At 44.2% G+C, this 13,791-nt stretch overlaps 1 protein-coding gene across 3 annotated transcripts in view; it reads right to left on the bottom strand.

Annotated features, from left to right (window-relative positions):
- Nxpe4 (neurexophilin and PC-esterase domain family, member 4) overlaps window positions 1-13,791 on the bottom strand; it is a 238,022-nt gene that overhangs the window by 102,095 nt on the left and 122,136 nt on the right. The gene's annotated exons all lie outside the window — the stretch shown is intronic.

Below are 13,791 nucleotides of genomic sequence, written 5' to 3'. Positions count from 1 at the left end.
ATCTAGTGACACTCCACTGGGGAAGCCTGATTTTCTCTTTGCCAATGGGAATCGATTGCAGATAGCTTCTTGGTTAGGGGTGGTAGCCTGACTCTACTTCTCCATCTCAGTGCTGGGGCCCTGTCTGCTTGAAGCTATGGAGTTTTGTGTGTGCTGCCTCACACAGTCTCTGAGTTCATATGTGCATCAGTCCTGTTGTGTGACTTGGAGGTACTGTTTCCTTGGTGTCCTCCATCACTTCTAGCTCCCATGGTCTTTCCACCTCCTCTTCTGCACAGATCTCTGAGCCTTGAAGAAAGGGGATTGATGAAAACATCCCACTTGGAACTCGGTGCCCCAAAGTCTCTCACTCTTTGTGTATTCTTGAGTTGTGGCCTTTTGTGTTAATTTTTATCTACCTCAAGAAGCTTCCCGGTGAAGTTTAAGAACAGCAGTAAATGGTGGTTAACGCACAGGCTCATGCTGGTTAAGGTACTGAGAGCAAGTGAGTATTAATTCACCAGTAGCTGGGATACCCATATCACCCTCACCAAGGCACTGAGAATGTCTTGAAGACAAAAGGATACAAGAGCTGAGTGAAGGAGAAGAGGGTTGTCTTGACTGTGATGTGTCTGGGGCACTCAGGAAATCACAACGGATGTTGTTGCTCTCATGGCAGCTGCACAAGATTAAGCCCATAAATTTTTGGTCGTGGATTTAGAGGGGCCCATGAGGCCCCACTCCAGTTAGGGGAGCTGATAGCCATCAAAGGCTGCTGTGAGAGAGGAAGTCATGGCCGTCAGTGATGTAGCCACTGGAGAGCACTAATGCTCTAGTGAACAGTTGCACACCCATGCACATGGGAGTGGCCCTGCTTAAACCCAGTGGGTCATAAAGCAAAATGAATGGTTATGAAAGTGGGTGGGGAGGTGAGGGGAAGAGGGAAGGGATTAGTGGAGGTGGGAACAGGATGAGCGGAAGAGGAGGAGGAGTGAGTGAGACCAGAATGTTCTATATATGCATAGGATAATGTCTAAGAGTAGGTTAATTACCAAGAAGTGTTGGGGCTGGAGAGACGTGGTTAAGAATGCTGACTGCGATTCCATAGGACCCGAGTTTAGTGTCCAGAATCAACATTGGGCTGCTCAAAAACAGGGCTTGCCACCCATCCACCCACCCATTTAAAAAATACATCTTTTTAAAATGAGTTATCAAATTAGGGTAGCAAATGTAGATCAGTTCTAAGTGATTACCTAGCTGGCACATGCAGTCCACTGGGTTGCATCTCTAACATGAATGTATATGTTCTCATATCCCTAAGATGCATACATACATAGATACATACATATCAACATCCTTAGCCATTATGGAAATGCCAATCAAAATGATTTTAAGATTCCATCTTTCTTCCTCCAGAATAGCTAAGATCAAAAACTTAAGTGACAGCTCGTGCTGGTGAGGATTTGGAGCAAGGGGAGCACTTCTCCACTGCTGATGGGTGTGCAAACTTGTATAGCCACTTCAAAAATCAATATGGTAGTTTCCCAGAAAATTGGAAATTGATCTATCTCAAGACTCAGCTATATCACTCCTGGGCATATACCACAAGACGTCTTGCTCTATTATGGTCATAGCAGCTTTATTCGCAATAAGCAGAAACTGGAAACCACCCAGATATCCCTCAACCTACGCAAATAGATTTTAAAAAATTGGTTCATTTACACAATGGAGTATTACTCAGCTGTTAAAAAAACAAGGAAATCATGACATTTGCAGGCAAATGGATGGAACTAGAAAAATAAATTATCCTGAGTGAGGTAACCCAGACCCAGGAAGACAAACATGATATGTACTCACTTGTAAGTATGTATCAGCTCTAAAGTAAAAGATAATCATGCTACAGTCCACAGATCCAGAGAGGCTAAGCAACACGGAAGCCTTAAGGGGGGCTGGTACTCAAGCATCTCCCTAGGGAAAGGAAATAGAAAAGATTTCACATGTGCACTGGGGTTGGGCGCTGGAGGCGTCAGGTGTGAGGAAGGAGAGAGAAAATACTGGGAGAAATGACTGAAATTTGGGGGTGGGGCGGTGAGGTGGAAACCTAGTGCAATATAAACTCCGTGGAATCTACTGGAATCTACCCTAGCAAAGTCTTCTAGTAATGGGGAACATGGAGCCTGTACCCTCCGTCTTTTGTAACCAGGCAAGGCCTCAGGTGGAGCGACTGGGACACCAACCCAGTCACAAAACCTACAGTTTGCCTTGCCTGTAGAGTGTGCTGGGACCAGAGCCTAACAGAATCATTATCAAAGAGACCAGAGAGATTTCATCCAGCAAATGATGTGAGCAGATGCAGAGTCCCACAGCCACACATTAGGCGGAGCTCGGAGAGTCCAGCAGAGGAAGGGAGGAAGGATCGGAGGGACACCACAAGAACAAGGCCCACAAAATCAACTGACTGGTACTCATGGGGACTCCCAGGGATCACGGAGCCTGTAGGGGTCTGACCTGGGTCCACTGCATGCATGTTATGGGTAAGTAGCTTGGTGTTCTCATGAGACTCCTAACAGTGGGAGCTCTTTTGCCTACTTATGGGAACCTTTCCCTCCATATGGGTTGCCTTGTCCACCCTTGATGTGATGGTATGTGCCTGGTCTTATTGTAGCTTGTTAGGCCATGTTTGGTTGGTGTCCCTGAAAGGCCTTCTCTTGGTTGAGGGGAGAGAGGGGGTTGTGGATCTGGGGGAGAGGAGATGTATGGGTGGAGACTCTGGGCAGGGGAAGGAGAGGGAGGGGAAATTGTGATTGGGATATGAGAGAAGAATTTTGAAAAGAAAATGTTAAAAAATGAGACTGCAACCAGGATGTAATATATGAGAGAAGAATCTTTTTTAAAAAGAAAATGTTGAAAATAAAACTGTGGGGACACAGGATTCTTGTGCAACAAGAAAGTGGGCAGAGTCACTTCCCACCTCTGCTGCTTTCTGCTAGGTCATTAGAGAGGCACACACAGGCAGGAAAGCTGGGGGAACTCCCAGTGGAACCTCAATAGCAAGAGAGTATAATTAGCAGGGTGACTGCATTCAGGCTTCAGGAATCTGTGACTAGAAAAACGTCACAAATCTTTTGTTTGTTTGTTTGTTTGTTTTCGAGACAGGGTTTCTCTGTGTAGCCCTGGCTGTCCTGGAACTCACTCTGTAGACCAGGCTAGCCTCGAACTCAGAAATCAGCCTGCCTCTGCCTCCCGAGTGCTGGGATTAAAGGCGTGCGTCACCACTGCCCAGCCTACAAATCTTAATTTCTATTTTAAAATAAAATAAACAATATGTACTCATCATGAAATAAAGTCAAACACAGCGGTGCTGTGCAGAAAACATGTTCCCCTGTCCACTTCCTCCGAAGTCTTGACCATTTCTGTTTTCTTTTCCTTTTTGGTGTTTTCAAGACAGGGTCTCACTGTGGAGTCCAAGATGGCCTTGGACTCACTGGCCCAGGCTGGCTTTGAACTCTCTATGCTCCTCCCAATTCCATCTCCTGGGGTTATAGGCATGAGCTACCACACCAGACTTTATGTCTGACTTTAAAAACTCATTATTTGATAAACAAACAAACAAACAAATGAAACCTCAAAAGCTCTGCCTTAAAAGCAAAATGTGCAAGGTGGGCGTGGAAAGTGATGGAAAACTTATGCTCTAGAACAGCGCAGACAAAACTGTTCAAAACTGACAAGATGAAGTCGTCTCACATATATGGGTTCCAATGCTATTCATATTAATGACTAGATACCAGAAGATGGTAAAGAGCCCCGCCTGGTGAAAGGGTATGCCCTGTCTCATGGAGGCAGGCCCCAAGAACACAGACCCAAGAATCTGTCCTCTGTGTGCCCAGAACAAAGAATCTCGCCTCCGTGTGTCCTAAATGGGGACATGCCTTTTTTTTTCTTTTCCTGCTTCCTTGGGATGTAATGTGTAGTACATGCCAGGCAGTTTTGGTTGAGCTTATCCTGTAGAGCTCTGGGAAATGCTATTCTGTTAATATGTAGTATGTGCCTATTAAAATTTATTCCCATGGTTTTCCGAACTGTTTTCTGAATGTTAACCTCCCCTGGATCACTGCCTTCTCTGCCGCTTCCATGACTACACTGAAAATGAGGTAAAGCTGCCTGCGGCATCAGACTGTTGTCCACCCCGTTCTTTTCAGCTTCGCTCATCCACAGGTCTCCTCTTGCTTTGACAGGAAGTAAGTCACAATTAGAGCCCAAATCAAGGGGTGCCACTAGGTAGTAAAGGTGGGAGAGATGCTACCAGAAGCTGATTTTTCTTTGTAAAGGTCCCAGCTTAGAGTGTCAGCCCATGGGTTTTCGACTGATCTTTCCCTCAGCCTTGCTCAGAGTTCGCCATTTCTTGAAAAATCACAGAGAGAAAGAAGGAAGAGGTCTGGGGGGAAGCAGGTAATGGAATGAACAAGAGAGGAGACGCAGGGCAGAGAGAAGGGGCAGGGAGGAACTGACAGCTTTGAAAACACAGTGCTTAAGGTTTAGAGTTAGAAATGCTCTCAAAAAACACAGTCAAAGCAGGACTGGAGAGATGGCTCAGGGGCTAAGAGCACGTATTGCTCTTGCAGAGGACCTGCATTCAGTTCCCAACATCTACTTGGTGCATCACAGCTGTCTGTAACTCCAGATCCAGAGGAGCCGATGCCCTCTTCTGACCAGCCCTGTGCACACATGGCACACGTACATACACTCAGGCAAACACACATCCACATACAGTACAATTTTAAAAAGCAGAGATATATGGAAAGATCTAATCAGGCAAGGGAGAGACAAAACCTCTAGGTTCTGTCAAATGACACAGTTCCTAAGGCATTCAAGGGAAGAGTCTCAGGATGAGATTTCTGTTTGTACTTGGCTTTGAGTTCCTCCGAGTGCACCACTGTTGTATCCCCTAATCTGAGTTACCCTCATTAGGATATATATATTTTTTGGCTGTCTGGACGGCTAATCTCTCTTTCAAATACAACATTTGAGAAAACTCTCGTGGCTTTATAAAGTTTTGGAGGGAGTGGGTCACAAGATCCAAGCAATCAGGATAAAACCACAGTATGGATTCTAGGATGAGAATCTGGGATAAAGGACACCCATGTAGAGCACAGTCCATGTGGCCCCTTGATGAGCATCCTGGCTTTCCAGCAAACCTCAGTTGCAGAGCCCTCTCTTGTTTCTTGGTTCAGGGTTTCCCATAAGTTAGGTCTCTGAGTCCCAGAACTGACCAATATGGTAACTGGGCTGAAATAAATAAAGACATTCTAAAGAGATGCTTTAGGATCTGACTGTCAGACCATTGAAACAGTGATCCTATGAAATAAGAATTTCCCCAGCAATCTCTTGCTGGGAGAAGACAATGGTTGTCCCTGGGAAGAGATTTCACAAAGTCCTTGAGGCTTGTTAGACTAACTTTCAGAATGAGACAGAAGCCAAGACTATGGCGTGTCAGTGGTGGGTGGGGGACCACATTTTGAGTGGGGCTGCTTAGATGTGTACCCCTAGCCTTCTCACTCAGGACCCTGAAGATGAACTGGAGCAGGGGTGGGGTCCAGTGGGTCACTGGATCTCTTTGCCTGTCTTCCCCATGTGACCATACTTAATAATCTCCTTTTATTATTATCTTGGTTGCTTTAATTGGCTTCTCAAGGACTAGTGGCCAAGCTTGGCCCTTTGGGATACAGGCATGCCTCCAGGTTCAGTAATAACAGAACTTTCGTGAGAAGAGGGAAATGGGAAAACGAGGACCTCCTAAGTTTTCTTCAGAAACAGAAGATCAAACGAGTTGAAGAAAGCAAAAGTTTTAGGTCCTCTATCCAGAGACTTCGACATCTGTATTTGACAGGTCAGGAAGCTGAAGTGCACAGAGCCCCATTTCTCAAGATCACACAATGAGTAAAGCGTTAAGCTTAGTTTTATTTCTAGTGTGTCTGATGTTTTTATCTGGGTATTAACTATAGTACCACCATGCCGCCACAGTAACCCAGTTCCTAGTTAGAGTCTCTTCTTCTTCCTGTGTCTGAGGAGAGAAGAGAGAGAGAGAGGGAGAGAGGAAGGGAGGGAGAGAGAGAGAGAGAGAGAGAGAGAGAGAGAGAGAGAGAGAGAGAGAGAGAGAGAGGAGGAGGAGGAGGAGGGGGAGGAAGAAGGGAACAGGGAGGGGGAGGGGAGGGGGAGAGACTGTTTCCCCCTATACCAAAAGAGTAACTGAAACCAAATAGGCCAATTCCTGACCCTGAGTATATTAATCATGTGTACTTTGTCATGTTATACCTAATAGCTAGTGTGCTATTCTTTTAAATATGTGTTTATGTTGTGTCTTTATGAATGCTCACAGCCACAACAGAACATGTATGAATGCCAGAGTATCATTTATGAGAGTCAGCTCTCCTTCCACCACGCAGGGACTGGGATTGAACTTGGGTCCTTAGCCTTGGTGACAAGCCACTGTATCTGCTAAGGCCATGCCCCTGGCCCACGTTATCTATATCTGTTTTCACACATGACGCTGTCAGACTCTCATAACCTTTTCACCATCTTTTGCCCCCTGCGCATGAGCAATCCTTTGCCATACAGAGACCCGACTCTCAGTGGACTAAAACCAAATGAAGACATATTTTCTTTCCCTCTCTTTGCCATATTTTAAGCAGCCTTGAGTGCGTCACACAGGGACTTCCCATCTTCCATTGTACCTGCTCTTAACCAAAAATTGCCTGTGACTGTCCTCCGTGGATGCCCATGAATGCAGCTGTCTGCCATATGTCCCTGCCTCTCCTCCCTTGTCCTTTGGTTAATGACTACTGACAAGTGATAGTTGTAGAGCAGTTTGGAAGAACACCGCTGTGACTTCTGCAACTTTATGGCACCCTTGGAGTAACTCTGACATTCTTCTTTCCTGTGCTCTCAAAGCTAATGGCCCTCAGGACGCCATGACAGTGCTCGATTTCATGGAGACGCTGGGAGTATGAGGTCTCTGCAGCTTGCTGCTGTTTTTTGTTTTGTTTTGTTTTTTAAAATAAATATATGAACTCAGTAGCATGCTTCTTGAGCCCATGACTCACAGAATTATATGGTGTGCACTAACTGGATTTGAGATCTGGCCAGACTTCCTATGGCATGAGTCACGCAGTCACAAAACCTATAAGGATGGGCAGCAAAGATCATCCATATTAACCTTGTTTAAGGTACCAAGTTCTCACTGGAAGCCACGTCTTTTAAACTTTAACATGCCGTATAGTCACATAAAGAGCTTGCTAACAAGTCATATAGTTTCTGCCCAGCATCGATCTTCAGACATGACATGCATTGTTGAAAACCTCAATCATACCCCATCCCCTTCAGCAGGGCTATGGTTTCCCCATTTGAATGTTATTTTACTAATCCCAAACCAAGTGAGCTCATAGCCCCAGGCATAACTCTCCCTTCCTCCCCTGTCATCTCCCACTGTTTGGTGGAGTGCCCATTGCCTCTGGCTTTCTGGCAGTCTCCTATCAGTAAGTCAACTGTATGAATTCTTCATTCAGCTTCTCCTTGGGTCTCATCCAATGCTCATAGACCTCTTCCTGCCCAAGCAGGATCTAGAAATGAGTCCTTATCTTGGCTTATGGTCAGTCTGGGTAGAGAGACCTCAAAATCAGATAGGAAGGAAACTAACATTAAAAATTACAGCCAAGTGCTTCTTGCAAGGTGGATCTACTGACAGCGAGTCCCTACCTGATTTTATCTGAAAAAGCCTTACCTTCATTGACAGATGTTTTAGCTGTGGATAGAACTGTGTTCACCTTTGGAAAGAAATAGATATTTTTAAAAAACATTTTAAAAGATCCTCAAATACTGCTCTTCCACGTCGTCTCAGCTCATATATATATATGTTGTTGTAAAGAAGCCAGTCAGCATTTGCATCATCTCTCACTTGCTACATCCTTTATCTGTCTTTTCTGGCTGCCTCCAGCAGTGTCCCCCTTTCCAACAGGACTATCACGGCACAGGGACTTTGTTTTAAATGAGTCCTTTCCAAGTTGTGAAAATCTCCAAACTCTATCCACACAGGACTTTCTCAGTTTAGGATATTTGCTGTTTTATTTATTTTAAACTGTCTGCATGCATGTATGTTTGTGTGGGGATTGGTGTGTGTGCATGGGGTGCCCATAGGCCCACAGACACCACAGGATGTCAGGTCGTCTGGAGCAGGGGTTCCAGGGAGTTGTTGAGTTATGTGATGTGAGAGTTAGGAACTGGACTGTGGTCCTCTGCGAGAGATGCTCTTGACCCTAACCACTCAGCCACGCAGTAGGCTCTGCTCTTTATGAGTTTTCCTTTCTCTCCTTTTTTCTCTCCATTCCTCGTCTGGATCTCTTTTTTACCAGTTTCATTGATTTCTATCAGTTTATCTTTGTAATAAAAAAGTCTACATTATCTTCATTCTGTCACTGCACTTAAAGCCCACTGAACAGCCGCGACATTATGCCTGGTTATTAGAAACTCAAGCAGCTTTCTGGGGATGGTGAGGTCCCGGGTCTTAGGAGAGAATCCTCTACTCAAAAAATTCCCAAACTACGTTCTGAATCTCATTCTTCCTACGCACAGATAACTCTGGCTACCACACCACAAATGGAAGCCATTACAGAAAAGCACAACTGGACACAGCCCAGAGATCAACAGATCTCAGGGTGTCCAACCCCAGTAGAGACATCTACATCACAGCCCCTACATCTATGGCTCAGGAAACATCGAGAATGAGGAAGCAGAAAGATTGTAAGAACCACAGGACCAGCAAGTCTGCTGCGAGACAGTCTCTCCTAGGAATGCTGCATAAACAAGATCAGAGAAGGGAAATATCAGCAGACATATTAATGTGGAAGGTGGAAAAATCTCATGGAGTCTCATGCCTAGAAAAAGAACTACAGGCAACTAATGACTGTCGACTGCTGAGGGAGGGAGAATTATCTTCAGCCAAGAATGAGTCCCCTGACTGGCTGTCCAATACAAAGTGGTCAGCCCTGAAACACATGAAACACACACACACACACACACACACACACACACACACACACACACACACACACACACACAGCATGCTGTATTTATATGCTATGTACTTAAACACTCCCCATCTTTACGTTTTGAGACAGGGTCTCTCATTGAACCAGAGCCCATTCATTTGTCTAGACAGGCTGGTCAGTGATCTTCAAGGATCCATCTCTCTTTGTGTCTCCTCACCCTCCTCAGTGCTGATGTTATAGCGGTACACCAGCCTGCCCAATTTTTTTTGTGGCAGTTCTTGAAATCCAAATTCAGGTCCATAATGCTTGTAGGGCAAGCGCTCTACCGACCGAGCCATCTCTCCAGCCCCTTGAGGTCTTTTATAAAGCCAAATACTCATTTAAGCACATGAAGTGGCAATTGTATTGATAGGGTATTCATTTCAGAAAAGTGAAACTATATTCACATAGAAGCCTGCATATGAAAGTTCATATCGGCTTTATTGGTAGTAAGGCCAAACTGGAAGAACTGTAGATGTTACTCTGTGGGTGAAGAGATAAGTGTGCTGTTATACCTCTATACCAGAGGCTACAACTCAGTAATGAAAATGGACAAGTTACCGCTCACAGAAACTTGCGGAAATCTCCAGAGAATCGTACAGACTGAAATAATAAAACCCAGACAATCTAAAAGCTTATATTATAACATAGTTTTATTTATGGGACACTCACTCCAAAGATGGCAAATTTATTAAAATGGAGAGCAGACAAGAGATTGTTTTAGTAGATATAAAAACAATCACACATAGAATTATATGAAACTGAAAATACACACGTACGCACCCACATAACCATGCACAAGTAAAATTGGACAAATATGAAGTTAAGATTGGTACATCATCTCCACTGTCAGAATCCTGTGCGTGAAATATAGACCCGTAACTGGATAAGAGGACAATGGTGTCTTGTTGTATTATTTACTTTAGTAGCAGGCAGAATCGTAGATGTTTCTATGCCAGCCATTCTATGCCAGCCACACCAAAATGTGTTCACTCTGGGAAACACTAGTTAGCTGGCCAGGTCTCCTAGATTGATTCTTTAATGTTTTTTTCTCTTATCATTTTCAGGGTTCCTCTTTTATGCTAATTTTCTTTATATGCAATTTCATATAATAATTTATATGCAATTTCATAATAACCTTGAAGTTACATGATTTAATGCATGTTGACAAAATGCATTACCAATAGTCTTCATGTGAGACAACTCCCATATTCTGTACTCCCTCATCCCAGTGGCAATCAATCTGTTTTTGGCCTTGCAATAAAAATAGGGTTTCTGATATCATAGATATGTGCTTTAGAATTTTCAACAGTGATTCTTTGAGGGGCCATACACTGGCTTCAGAGCTTTACATAAAGTCACCGGAAGCCACCATACAATCCCCTCTCTGCTAGCCTCTCCTCCTGCCGCATCTTCCTCCTCTCTAACTCTTTTACACATGCCGATCCCAGGATAAACTGCAAAATAAACCTCTATTTGCAAGCCTAACATCTGGATGTGCTACCTTGGAAACCGAATCCACAACACTGACGTTCTGAGATTTTATTTTCAAGCACCAAAGTTTTATGATTTGGATATTAAATCTCTCCCAAAGGTCTCTATGCTGAGGGCTTCTGATACTGTTGGTGGGTAAGAGATCAACTGGTTTGCTTAGCAGGCTAGGGTCAGGTTTCCGACTGTGTGCCTTTGAATGAGGTGGAGGGATGTTGCTCCCAGCCCCAGCTTCTACAAGGCCAGGAACTTCTTCACTTCAAGCCTGGCTGATGGTCCACCCAACCAAGGCCCCAAAACTCAGAAACTGTGAATCAAAATGTATCTTTTCCTCCTAGTAGCAGCCTCCAGTGTTTTGTCACAGCAACTGAAGCCGACGAACTCCCAGGGGCATTGGAAAGCCAATTAACTTCCAGGGCATGCTCATTTTGACTCCTCCCAGTCCTTGATCCCAACCAGGACATGTATGACCAGATCCATCTGGATAGCTGCTGTTCTCCAATCATGCAAATATTCTTTAAAAGAAACTGGGAGTAACGTCTCTGTTTTACTTTTTATGATTCTGATAGTGGGCAGATTTCAGAGTAACTAGAGCAATTCCCCCCCTCCCCCTCCTTTTTTTTTTTTTTTTTTTTTGGTTTTTCGAGACAGTGTTTCTCAGGTTGTCCTGGAACTGTTCCCTGGCTGTCCTGGAACTCACTTTGTAGACCAGGCTGAACTCAGAAATCCTCCTGCCTCTGCCTCCCAAGTGCTGGGATTAAAGGCGTGTGCCACCATGACCGGCTGCAATTTCCCTTTTTCTTTTGCCTTTTTACACTCTCAAGAAATTCTTAGCCTGCTACTCAGGTTGAATTCATTTAGTGTGAAGCCTAGCAGCAAGGCCTTCAAAGCTGGCACAGCCGTTTAGTTCTTTATGGTTTTCTCATTCTTTTTTTTTCCTTTTTTCTTTTTATTGTACTTTATTTATTTACATTTCAAATGTTATCTCCCTTCCTGGTTTCCTCTCTGAAAACCCCCCATCCCATCCCTCTTCCCCTGTCTCCACAAAACCCACCCACTCCCGCCCCACAGCCCTAGCATTCCCCTACACTGGGGCATAGAGCCTCACAGGACCAAGGGCCTCTCCTTCCATTGATGATTGACAAGGCCATCCTCTGCTACATATGCGGCTGGAGCCATGGGTCCCTCCATGTGTATTCTTTGGTTGGTGGTTTAGTCCCTGGGAGCTCTGGGGGGTCTGGCTGGTTGATATTGTTGTTCTTCCTATGGGGTTGCACACCCTCTCACTCTTATCCAATCAAGCATTCCCCCCGCTTTTTTTTTCTTTTAATTCTTTTCTAAGCAATCTGCCAGAGTTCAGGATGGGTTTTTGTTTTGTTTTGTTTTTGTTTTTTCGTCAGGTGTTTCTTGCTTTATCTATTTGTTTTGTGTAAGAATCTCTCTATTCTATTTTTATCTTCCTATTTTATTTTTCTATTTTTTTTTAGCAAGTGCCGGTAAAGAGAGAAGGAGTGGGTGAACCCTGCCTCACGTGATTGTGGGACTTGAAACCCCAGTTAGCAAGGTATTTGATAATGGACATTTTGGGGACCAAGCCTTTCCCCTTCCCTGGGTTTTATAATCCAATAATGCACCACACTGCTTTTCTTGCTAATGATATTCGTGGTTCAGAGGCCCAGATATTTCTGCTGACATTAAGTGTGTGAGTAATAATTCACTTTCCTGTACACTATTTGCCCATTAAAATTTAAGTTTAACTGTTGAGTGGGTGAAAATAAGAACTTGTGAGCTCTAATTTTCTTAGGGAATTGTTTATATTTCTCTCGTATTGTTTCTATCCTTGTGATCTAGCAGATTCCAGAGGTTTCGTGACCTCTACAGCTTCTTTTTGACAAATAAACACCTGTCCCTACCAGGGTGCTGTTAGTAGCCCCGGATCTCTCTCCCCTCTCTCTCTCTTCTTGTGGTAGTTGGGGCCTTTGCTTAGCATTTCTGAATGCAGGGGTGGGTTTCTGGTTTTTTTTTTTTTTTCAGCACATTCAAAATATTCTTCCATGAAAGTGCTTCAAATCTGACCTGCGTTTCTGAGAGCACAAAGATTTGTCTTTTTATCCTCCATGGCTGGGACCATCTCAAACTCAACACCTTAGTAACGCTTTCCACCTTCCAATGGTTTTTGACAGAAAACTTTCTGATAAATATATATATATATATATATTTTTTTTTTTTTGGATTTTTGAGACAGGGTTTCTCTGTGTAGCCGTGGCAGTCCTAGAACTCACTTCGTAGACCAGGCTGGCCTTGAACTCAGAAATCCGCTTGCCTCTGCCTCCCAAGTGCTGGGATTAAAGGCATGTGCCACCAATTTTATCAATTCACTTTTTCCCTCTCCTGTAAGTTAAGTTCACGTATCTAGTCTCTACTTAGTTGCTATGTGAATGTGGGCAGATGACGACGCCATCTCTCTGAGCAGGGGTTCCTCCATGGCAAAGTTTTGAGGCTCAGCTTATATCCATTCCATAGCAGGAACACAAGACTGAATGAGGTAACAATTGCACAGGGCTTGGGTTGGTACCCAGAGATGGGTAGATACTAAGTGATGCCAGTCATTATAGTCATCGTTATCATCATCACCACCACCACCACCACCACCACCATCATCCTCTTCATTATCACCACCACCATCATCATCCTCATTTTCATCATCACTGTTATGAACGTGACAGAGACTTTGCCTAACATAGTGGGAAAACATGTAGCAGATGTATATGAGGAAAGCATCCAGGAGAGGAGCTTAGCCGAGTGTTAATTACACGTCTGTTTCTGTCTGCTGGAACTTTAGCTGAGCAATCCTTTACGGACACCACTGGCCAATTGGCGGTGCTGCTGGACAGGTTCTAAAACCTGCTTACTACCTCTTTCTCTGGCAGCGATAACCTGCCAACCTCTGAGTGCTAGCAATTTGCAAGGTATTGATTTCTCTGACTTTTGCACTCCTTTCTAGAACACACACACACACACACACACACACACACACACACACGTTGTAAAACTTGTTTCTTCCTGTACACAATTGGATTTTTCTTATTTTCAATGTTCTGACAATAGTCCAATTTCGATCTTTGCCCTCGAATTTTCCCACTGTTTTCCTTTTAAGCCAGTTCTTTCAGCACTAATACCCGCTAATGCCCTGAACTCACCTCTGCTGCTATCAGTAAGACTCCCAGCCTGTTCTTCACTG

Source organism: Mus musculus, chromosome 9 (assembly GCF_000001635.26).
Source record: "Mus musculus strain C57BL/6J chromosome 9, GRCm38.p6 C57BL/6J".
Classification (NCBI taxonomy): domain Eukaryota; kingdom Metazoa; phylum Chordata; class Mammalia; order Rodentia; family Muridae; genus Mus; species Mus musculus.
This window is presented reverse-complemented; position numbering and strand designations above follow the sequence as displayed.